The sequence below is a fragment of the Arachis duranensis genome, chromosome 5 (genome assembly GCF_000817695.3).
Source record: "Arachis duranensis cultivar V14167 chromosome 5, aradu.V14167.gnm2.J7QH, whole genome shotgun sequence".
In the NCBI taxonomy this organism is placed as follows: Eukaryota; Viridiplantae; Streptophyta; class Magnoliopsida; order Fabales; family Fabaceae; genus Arachis; species Arachis duranensis.
In genome coordinates, this window is record NC_029776.3 from 78315715 (window position 1) to 78327406 (window position 11692).

The window sequence follows — 11692 nt, forward strand, 5'->3', positions numbered from 1 at the left end:
TAATTACATCAAACTAGCTTCTATTTATACACTTTCTATTCTTGGATTTTGGGATTTGGATGGGCTTTTGATTTGGTGAAGAAATGAATTCAAATGGATTTTTAATTTGAATTTTTGGCCCATTAAAAGTCACTCCCAGGAGGCTGCCCTGCCCTTGTGGAGGGCAGGGCAGAAAATTGATGCATGGTGTGGACGGTTGGTGCGGGCTTGGCGCGGCATGGTGCATGGAACGCTGCCCTGCCCGCGCCAAGGGCAGGGCAGGAAAGGTTGGTGCGCCAGAACGTGCCATGGTGCTGCCAGAATCCAAAGTTGGTGCGCCAGACTCAGAAATTGGTGCGCCATAAATTTTCCTTGGTGCATGGGATGCTACCCTGCCCTCGCGGAGGGCAGGGCAGGAAATTTTGGTGCTGCCAGATGCTGCCAGGGACGAGAGTTGATGCGCCAGATGCTGCCAGGGACGAGAGTTGGTGCGCCAGGATCGTGCGTGATGCACCAGGATCGTGCGCCAATCCAAATGCTGCCCTGCCCGCGCCAAGGGCAGGGCAGAGTTCTCACATTGCTTGTCCCGTGTTCGAAACACGGAGGAAGCACACGCTACAATAATTTCCTTGGTTTCTTGGCACGGCACTCATCCTTAAGTCCTAGCTTCCTCATGGTTCCTTGTTCGATCCTTGTAGCATGCATCATAGGCATTTTTCCTTTGATTTCTTTCCTTGGAGAGCCCGATACTGCCCTCCACAAGGGCAGGGCAAGGTTCTCTTCCTCTTGGTCTCAAGGCACATTTTGTGCTCTGCCATTGTAGTGGGCAGGGCAGAGTTGCCTTCTCTTCTTGGTTCTCTTATGTTGCCCTCCTAGAGGGCAGTGTGCCCTTGTGGAGGGCAATGTTGCCTCCCCCTTGCATGCGGCACGCTTCCTATTGCTTTAGCCACGCTTTCCTTTTCTTAGGCTACACTTCTTAGGCCACGCTTTTCCTTTTCTTTTCTTTTCTTCACCTATAATAAACCAAAACAACCACTCCAAGTATCACTAAATTCAAGAGGCTTATAAATCAATTAAAATTCAATTAAAATTAGCTTAAACCTCATGGATTATCATTAATTTCATGGTGGTTGCTTGATTTAGAGAAGTTATGCATTTTCACTCCAAATCACTTACTTAGGATGCAAGAAAGTGCATAAATGCTAACAAAACAAGTGAAATTAGCTTGAAAAATGGGTATATGATGACTTGTCATCACTGTGCTCCTTTTGAATCTCTTCTTTCCTACTGCCTTCATCCAATCCTTTTTACTCCTTCCCATGGCAAGCTGTATGTAGGGCATCACCGTTGTCAATGGCTACATCCCATCCTCTCAGTAAAAATGGTCCAAATGCTCTGTCACAGCACGGCTAATCATCTATCGGTTCTTGATTATGTTGGAATAGAATCCATTGATTCTTTTACGTTTGTCATCACGCCCAACAATCGCGAGTTTGAAGCTCGTCACAGTCATTCAATCCCTGAATCCTACTCGGAATACCATAGACAAGGTTTAGACTTTCTGGATTCTCATGAATACTGCCATTAATTCTAGCTTATACCACCAAGACTCTGATTAAGGAATCCAAGATATATGCGCTTGGTCTAAGGTAGAACGGAGGTGGTTGTCAGTCATAGGTGAGAATGATGATGAGTGTCACGGATCATCACATTCATCATGGTGAAGTGCAACGAATATCTTAGAACAGGAATAAACTGAATTGAATAGAAAATAGTAGTAATTGCATTAAAACTTGAGGTACAACAGAGCTCCACACCCTTAATCTATGGTGTGTAGAAACTCCACCGTTGAAAATACATAAGTGATGGACTAGGCATGGCCGAATGGCCAGCCCCCATAATATGATGTGAATTCAAAAATAATGGAAAAGGACCAAAGATGTGGTCAAAAAGACCGAATGGTCAAAGACCCCTAGTAAAATAGTAAAATGTCCTATTTATACTAGACTAGCTACTAGGGTTTACAGAAGTAAGTAATTGATGCAGAAATCCACTTTCGGGGCCCACTTGGTGTGTGCTTGGGCTAAGCTTGAGCTTTACACGTGCAGGGGCTTCTTTTGGAGTTGAACGCCAAGTTGTAACATCTTTTTGGTGTTCAACTCTGGTTCGTGAGGTGTTTCTGGTGTTTGACTCCAGAATGCAGCATGGAACTGGTGTTGAGCGCCAGTTTACGTCATCTAATCTCGAATAAAGTATGGACTATTATATATTGATAGAAAGCTCTGGATGTCTTATTTCCAACGCCGTTAAGAGCGCACCATTTGGAGTTCTGTAACTTCAGAAAATCTATTTCGAGTGCAGGGAGGTCAGAATCCAACAACATCAGCAGTCCTTTGTCAGCCTTCTATTAGAGTTTTGCTCAGGTCCCTCAATTTCAGCCAGAAATTACCTGAAATCACAAAAAAACACACAAACTCATAGTAAAGTCTAGAAATGTGAATTTAGCATAAAAACTAATGAAAACATCCCTAAAAGTAGCTAGATCCTATTAAAAGCTACCTAAAAATAGTGCCAAAAGCGTATAAATTATCCGCTCATCACAACACCAAACTTAAATTGTTGCTTGTCCCCAAGCAACTGAAAATCAAATAGGATAAAAAGAAGAGAATATACTATGAATCCAAAAATATCAATGAATATTAGTTCTAATTAGATGAGCGGGACTTGTAGCTTTTTGCTTATGAACAGTTTTGCCATCTCACTTTTTTCTTTGATGTTTAGAATAATTGGCATCTCTAGGAACATAGAATTTCAGATAGTGTTATTAATTCTCCTAGTTAAGTATGTTGATTCTTGAATACAGCTACTTTTATGAGTCTTGGCCGTGGCCATAAGCACTTTGTTTTCCAGTATTACCACCGGATACATAAATGCCACAAACACATGACTGGGTGAATCTTTTCAGATTGTGACTCAGCTTTGCTAAAGTCCCCAGTTAGAGGTGTCTAAGGTTCTTAAGTACACTCTTTTTACTTTGGATCACGACTTTAACCACTCAGTCTCAAGCTTTTCACTTGGACCTGCATGCCACAAGCACATGGTTAGGGACAGCTTGATTTAGCCGCTTAGGCTTGGATTTTATTTTCTTGGGCCCTTCTATCCATTGATGCTCAAAGCCTTGGATCCTTTTTACCCTTGCCTTTTGGTTTTAAGGGCTATTGGCTTTTTCTGCTTGCTTTTTCTTTTTCTTTCTATTTTTCCACTTTTTTTCGCAAGCTTTTGCTTTTTCACTGCTTTTTCTTGCTTCAAGAATCAATTTCATAATTTTTCAGATTATCAATAACATTTCTCTTTGTTCATCATTCTTTCAAGAGCCAACAATTTTAACATTCATGAACAAAAAGATAAAAAATATGCACTGTTCAAGCATTCATTCAGAAAACAAAAAGTATTGTCACTACATCAATATAATTAAACTACTTTCAAGGATAAATTCAAAACTCATGTACTTCTTGTTCTTTTGAATTAGGAACTTTTTTATTTAAGAGAGGTGAAGGATTCATGGAATTAGTCATAGCCTTAAGACATAGTTACTACATACTAATGATCATGAAGTAGAGACACAAAACATAAACAACCATATAGCATAAAAAACGAAAAAAATAGAGAAATAAGAACAAGGAATGAGTCCACCTTAGTGATGGTGGCGCTTTCTTCTTGAAGAATCAATGATGTCCTTGAGCTCTTTTATGTCTCTTCTTTGCCTTTGTTGCTCCTCCCTCATTGCTCTTTGATCTTCTCTAATTTCATGGAGAATGATGGAGTGCTCTTGATGTTCCACCATTAATTGATCCATATTATAACTCAAATCTTCTAGAGAAGTGTTGAGTTGTTCCCAATAGTTGTTAGGAGGAAAGTGCATCCCGTGAGGCATCTCCGGGATTTCCTGGTGATGAGCTTCCTCATGCGTCTCTTGGGATTCATGTGTGGGCTCTCTTGTTTGCTCCATCCTCTTCTTAGTGATGAGCTTATCCTCCTCAATGGGGATGCCTCCTTCTATGATAACTCCAGCTGAGTAACATAGATGGCAAACAAGAAGAGGAAACGCTAGCCTTGCCATGGTGGAGGACTTTTCGGCTATTTTGTAGAATTCAAGGGAGATGACTTAATTAACTTCTACTTCCTCTCCATTCATGATGCTATGAATCATGATGGGACGATCCACAGTAACTTCGGATCGGTTGCTAGTGGGGATGATGGAGCGTTGGATGAACTCTAACCATCCTCTAGCCACAGGCTTGAGGTCCAGTCTTCTTAATTGAACCGGCTTACCTTTGGAGTCTCTCTTCCATTGAGCTCCTTCCACACATATGTCCATAAGGACTTGGTCTAACCTTTGATCAAAGTTGACCCTTCTAGTGTAGGGGCGTGCATCTCCTTGCATCATAAGCAAGTTGAACGCCAACCTCACATTTTCCGGACTAAAATCTAAGTATTTCCCCCGAACCATTGTAAGATAATTCTTTGGATTCGGGTTCACACTTTGATCATGGTTCCTAGTGATCCATCCATTGGCATAGAACTCTTGAACCATTAGGATTCCGACTTGTTGAATGGGGTTGGTCAGAACTTCCCAACTTCTTCTTTGGATCTCATGTCAGATCTCCGGATACTCATTTTTCTTGAGTTTGAAAAGGACCTCAGGGATCACCTTCTTCTTGGCCACAACTTCATGGAAGTGGTCTTGATGGGCTTTGGAGATGAATCTCTCCATCTCCATGACTCTGAGGTGGAAGCTTTTGTCTTCCCTTTCCCTTTTCTAGAGGTTTCTCCGGCCTTAGGTGCCTTCAATGGTTATGGAAAAACAAAAAGCTATGCTTTTACCACACCAAACTTAGAATATTTCTCGCCCTCAAGCAAGAGAAGAAAGAAGAAGAAGAAAATATGGAGGAAAGGGAGAAGTGTTTGGTTTCAGCCAAGGGGAAGAAGAGAGGGTTGTGGTGTGTGAAAATGAAGGAGGATAGAGGGGTTTATATAGTGAAAGGAGGGGAGTATGTTCGGCTATTTAGGGTGGGTTTGGGTGGGAAAGAGATTTTGAATTTTGAAGGTAGGTGTGGTTTATGGGGAAAAGTGGATGGATGTGAGTGGTGAAGAGGTGATAGGGAAGAGAGATTGAGGTGATTGGTGAAGGGTTTTTGGGGAAGAGTGTTATTGGATTATGTGAAGAAGAGAGAAGGTGAGTTGAGGTAGGTAGGGATCCTGTCGGGTCCACAGATCCTAAGATGATCCTGTGGGGTCCACAGATCCTAAGGTGTCAAGGATTTATCATCCCTGCACCAATTAGGCATGTAAAACACCCTCTGCTTGCAATCCTGGCGTTCAACGCCAGATTGATGCTTGTTTCTAGCGTTGAACACCAGCTCTATGCTTGTTTTGGGCGTTCAACGCCAATCTGCAGCATGTTTCTGGCGTTAAACGCCAGTTCCATGTTTGTTTCTGGCATTTAACGCCAACTTTCCTCAGGGTGCAATCCTGGCGTTTGAACGCCAGGATGCTGCTTGCTTCTGGCGTTCAACGCCAGATCCATACTTTGTTCTGGCGTTGAACGCCAGCCAGATGCTCCTTCCTGCCGTTTAAACGCCAGTAAGCCCCTCCTCCAGGGTGTGCTGTTTCTTCTACTATTTTTTTATTCTGTTTTTTAATTTTAGTAATTGTTTTGTGACTCCACATGATCATGAACCTAATAAAACATAAAAGAACAATAAAAATATAGATAAATAAAAATTGGGTTGCCTCCCAATAAGCACTTCTTTAATGTCAATAGCTTGACAGTGGGCTCTCATAGATCCTCACAAATTCTTAGAGCATTGTTGGGACCTCCCAACACCAAACTTAGAGTTTGATTGTGGGGGCTCTATTTGACTCTGTATTGAGAGAAGCTTTTCATGCTTCCTCTCCATGGTTGCAGAGAAAGATCCTTGAGCTTTAAACACCAGGTAGTCCCAATTCAATTGAAGAACTATCTCTCCTCTGTCAACATCAATCACAGCTCCTGCTGTGGCTAGGAAGGGTCTTCCAAGGATGATGCATTTATCCTCCTCCTTCCTAGTGTTTAAGATTATGAAATCAGCAGGGATGTAAAGGCCTTTAACCTTCACTAACACGTCCTCTACCAATCCATAAGCTTGTCTTATTGACTTGTCTGCCATCTCTAATGAGAATGCGACAGCCTGTACCTCAAAGATCCCTAGTTTCTCCATTACAGAGAGTGGCATAAGATTTATGCCTGACCCCAGGTCACACAGAGACTTCTCAAAGGTCATGGTGTCTATGGTATAGGGTATTAAGAATTTACCAGGATCTTGTTTCTTTTGAGCTAGAGTTTGCTGAACCTATGTATCTAGTTCACTAATGAGCAAGGGAGGTGCACCTTTCCTAGTCTCATTACCAAACAACTTGGCATTCAGTTTCATGATAGCTCCTAGATATTGAGCAACTTGCTCTCCAGTTACATCTTCATCCTCTTCAGAGGAAGAATAGTTTTCAGAGCTCATGAATGGCAGAAGGAGGTTTAAAGGGATCTTTATGGTCTCTATATGAGCCTCATATTCCTTTATGTCCTCAATAGGGAACTCCTTCTTGTCTGGGAGACGTCCCATGAGGTATTCCTCATTGGGATTCACGTCCTCCCCTTCCTCTCTAGGTTCGGCCATTTTGATTATGTCAATGGCCTTGCACTCTCTTTTTGGATTCTTTTCTGTATTGCTTGGGAGAGTACTAGGATGGGTTTCAGTAATTTTCTTACTCAGCTGGCCCACTTGTGCTTCCAAATTTCTGATGGATGACCTTGTTTCACTCATGAAACTTAAGGTGGCCTTAGACAGATCAGAGACTATGTTTGCTAAGCTAGAGGAGCTCTGCTCAGAATGCTCTGTCTGTTGCTAAGAAGATGATGGAAAAGGCTTGTTATTACTAAGCCTATTTCTTCCACCATTATTAAAGCCTTGTTGGGGCTTTTTTTATCCTTCCATGAGAAGTTTGAATGATTTCTCCATGAAGAATTATAGGTATTCCCATAGGGTTCACCCATGTAATTCACCTCTGCCATTGCAGGTTTCTCAGGGTCATAAGCTTCTCCTTCAGAAGATGCCTCTTTAGTACTATTGGATGCATTTTGCCATCCATTCAGACTTTGAAAAATCATGTTAACTTGCTGAGTCAACATTTTGTTCTGAGCCAATATGGCATTCAGAGCATCAATTTCAAGAACTCCCTTCCTCTGAGGCGTCCCATTACTAACAGAATTCCTCTCAGAAGTGTACATGAATTGGTTATTTCGAACCATGTCAATGAGTTCTTCAGCATCTGCAGGCATTTTCTTTAAGTGAATGGATCCACCTGCAGAATGGTCCAATGACATCTTAGAGAACTCAGATAGACCATAATAGCATATATAAAAAATGGTCCACTTTGAAAGCATGTCAGAAGGACACCTTTTGGTCATCTGTTTGTATCTTTCCCAAGCTTCATAGAGGGATTCACCATCTTTTTGTTTGAAGGTCTGAACATCTACTCTAAGCTTGCTCAGCTTTTGAGGAGGAAAGAACTTAGCCAAGAAGGCCGTGACCAGCTTATCCCAAGAGTCCAGGCTATCTTTAGGTTGTGAGTCCAACCATGTTCTAGCTCTGTCTCTTACAGCAAAAGGGAAAAGCATGAGCCTGTAGACTTCAGGATCTACTCCATTAGTCTTAACAGTCTCACAGATCTGCAAGAATTGAGTTAAAAACTGATAGGGATCTTCTGAGGGAAGTCCATGGAACTTGTAGTTCTATTGCATTAGAGCAACTAGTTGAGATTTCAGCTCAAAATTGTTTGCTCCAATGGCAGGGATTGAGATGCTTCTTCCATCAAATTTGGAAGTAGTTGTAGTATAGTCACCAAGCATCCTCATTACATTATTATTTTTGACTACCATCTCCTCTTCTTTTTCGGAAAATTCTGTAAGGTTGTCTCTGGATTGTTGTAATTTATCTTCTCTTAGTTTTCTCTTCAGAGTCCTTTCAGGTTCAGGATCTGCTTCAACAAGAATATTCTTGTTCTTGCTCCTACTCATATGAAAAATAAGGGAATAGAAAATAATAATAGGGATCCTCTTTACCACAGTAAAAAGATTCCTTTATGTTAGTAGAAGAAGAAAAGAATAGAAGAAGGAAAAGAGAAAATTCGAACTCAGAGAGGAAGAGTGGGTTTGAATTTTAAGATGAAGAGAAGTGTTAGTAAATGAATGAATAAATAGAAAGAGATGAGAGAGAGGGGTTTTCAAAAATTAACTTAAAATAAAAGAAAAATATTTTTGTTTTTATTTTAAATTAAAGTTAAAATTCGAAAACTAAGATAAGGAATAAAATCAAAATTAGAATTTGAAATAATTAGTTAATTAAAAGAATTTTGAAAAAGAGGGAGATGATTTTCGAAAATTAGAGAGAGAAAAGTATTTAGGTGGTTTTGAAAAAGATAAGAAACAAACAAAAAGTCAATTAGTTAGTTGAAAAAGATTTGAAAATCAATTTTGAAAAGATAAGAAGTTTAGAAAAGATATTTTGAAATCAAAATTTTGAAAAAGATATGATTTGAAAAAGATATGTTTGATAAGATATGATTGAAAAAGATGTCATTCTTAAAATTAAAATTGATTACTTGACTAACAAGAAACTAAAAGATATGATTCTAGAATTTAAAGATTGAACCTTTCTTAACAAGAAAGTAACAAACTTCAAATTTTTGAATCAATCATATTAATTGTTAGTAAAGTTTTTGAAATTTTGAAATAAAGATAAGAAAAAGATTTTGAAAATTAATTTTAAAAGTTTTCGAAAATAATAAAAAATGAAAAAGATTTTATTTTTGAAAAAGATTTTGAAAAGATAAGATTTTTAAATTTGAAAATTTGACTTGACTTATAAGAAATAGCTAAGTTTTAAAAATTTTTGACTAAGTCAACTCAAATTTTCAAAAATTATGAGCAAAATAAGGAAAAGATAACTTTTTTATTTTTGAATTTTTTTATGAGAGAGAAAAACATAAAAATGACCCAAAACATGAAAATTTTTTATCAAAACACATGATACATGCAAGAACACTATGAATGTCAAGATGAACACCAAGAACACTTTGAAGATCAAGATGAACATCAAGACTTATTTTTGAAAAAGTTTCAAGAAAAGAAAACATGCAAGACACCAAACTTAGACATTTTTCATGCTTAGACATTATGATTTTCTACCTTTTTTTTTATTTTTCGAAAATAATTTTTAGAAAAAACGAAAAAGAAATTTTTTTTGAAAACTTTTTGAAAAGAAAATTACCTAATCTGAGCAACAAGATGAACCGTTAGTTGTCCAAACTCGAACAATCCCCAGAAAGGGCGCCAAAAACTTGATAGGCAAAATTGTGATTTACTCTTTTCATAACTTGAACAATTCTTAGCAATGGCTCCAGAAACTTGGTGCACACTACTATGGTTCACTCACATTCTTCACAAATTCGCATAACTAACCAGCAAGTGCACTGAGTCGTCTAAGTAATAAACCTTACGTGAGTAAGGGTCGATCCCACGGAGATTGTTGGTATGAAGCAAGCTATGGTCATCTTGTAAATCTCAGTTAGGCGGATAATAAATGGTTATGGAGTTTTCGAAAATTTATAATGAATAAAGCATAAAATAAATGAAAGAGATACTTATGTAAATCCTTGGTGGAAATTTCAAATAAGTGCATGGAGATCCTTTGTCCCTTCTGAATCTCCGCTTTCCTACTGCTTTCATCCAATCCTTTTTACTCCTTTCCATGGAAAGTTGTATATAGGGCATCACCGTTGTCGATGGCTACTTCCCATCCTCTCAGTGAAAATGGTCCAAATGCTCTTGTCACAGCACAGCTAATCATCTGTCAGTTCTCGATCATGTCGGAATTGAATCTATTGATTCTTTTGCGTCTGTCACTACGCCCAACAATCGCGAGTTTGAAGCTCATCACATTCATTCAATCCCTAAATCCTACTCGGAATACCACAGACAAGGTTTAGACTTTCCGAATTCTCAAGAATGGCCGCCAATAATTCTAGCTTATACCACGAAGATTCTGGTTAAGGAATCCAAGAGATATTCACTCTAGCTTTCGCTTGTAGAATGGAAGTGGTTGTCAGACATGCGTTCATAGGGACGGATGATGATGAATGTCACGGATCATCACATCCATCAGGTTTAAGTGCGAGTAATATCTTAGAATAAGAATAAGCTTGAATTGAATAAAAGATAGTAGTAATTGCATTAAAACTTGAGGTACAGCAGAGCTCCACAGCTTAATCTATGGTGTGTATAAACTCCACCGTTGAAAATATATAAGTGATGGTCCAGGCATGGCCAAATGGCCAGCCCCCAATTGTGATCAAAGATGTAAAATCTCAGATGTAAATACAATAGTAAAAAGTTCTATTTATACTAGACTAGCTACTAGGGTTTACAGAAATAAGTCTAAGTGTAGAAATCTACTTCTAGGGCCCACTTTAGTGTGTGCTTGGGCTGAGCTTGAGCTTTACACGTGCAGAGGCTTCTCTTGGAGTTAAACGCCAAGTTTTAACGTGTTTTTGGCATTTAACTCTGGTTTGTGACGTGTTTCTAGCATTTGACTCCAGAATGCAGCATGAAATTGGCGTTGAATGCCAGTTTGCGTCATCTAAACTCGAAGAAAGTATGAACTATTATATATTGCTGGAAAGCTCTGGATGTCTACTTTTCAACGCCATTAAAAGCGCGCCATTTGGAGTTATGTAGCTCCAGAAAATTTATATCGAGTGCAGAGTGGTCAGAATCCAACAGCATCAGCAGTCCTTTGTCAGCCTGAATAAGATTTTTGCTCAGGTTCCTCAATTTCAGCCAGAAAATACTTGAAATCAAAGAAAAACACACAAACTCATAGTAAAGTCGAGAAATGTGAATTTTGCATAAAAACTAATGAAAACATCCATAAAAGTAGCCAGATCCTACTAAATATTACCTAAAAATAATGCCAAAAAGCGTATAAATTATCCGCTCATCACAACACCAAACTTAAATTGTTGCTTGTCCCCAAGCAACTGAAAATCAAATAGGATAAAAAGAAGAGAATATACTATAAGTCCCAAAACATCAATGAGTATTAGTTCTAACTAGATGAGCAGGACTTGTAGCTTTTTGCTTCTGAACAGTTTTGGCATCACACTTTATCCTATGAAGTTTAGAATGATTGGCATCCATAGGAACTCAGAGTTTAGATAGTGTTATTGATTCTCCTAGTTAAGTATGTTGATTCTTGAACACAGCTACTTTTATGAATCTTGGCCGTGGCCCTAAGCACTTTGTTTTCCAGTATTACAACCGGATACATAAATGCCACAGACATATGATTGGGTGAACCTTTTCAGATTGTGACTCAGCTTTGCTAAAGTCCCCAGTTAGAGGTGTCCAGAGCTCTTAAGAACACTCTTTTTGCTTTGGATCACGACTTTAACCACTCAGTCTCAAGCTTTTCACTTGGACCTGCATGCCACAAGCACATGGTTAGGGACAGCTTGATTTAGCCGCTTAGGCCTGGATTTTATTTCCTTGGGCCCTCCTATCCATTGATGCTCAAAGCCTTGGATCCTTTTTACCCTTGCCTTTTGGTTTTAAGGGCTA

At 39.1% G+C, this 11692-nt stretch overlaps 1 non-coding gene across 1 annotated transcript; it reads left to right on the forward strand.

Annotated features, from left to right (window-relative positions):
- Nucleotides 1-7453: 7453 nt before the first annotated feature.
- On the forward strand, nt 7454-7561 carry LOC127748093 (small nucleolar RNA R71). The gene has a single exon (XR_008010036.1). It is a non-coding gene; the product is annotated as a small nucleolar RNA R71 (small nucleolar RNA).
- The last annotated feature ends 4131 nt before the right edge of the window (nt 7562-11692 follow it).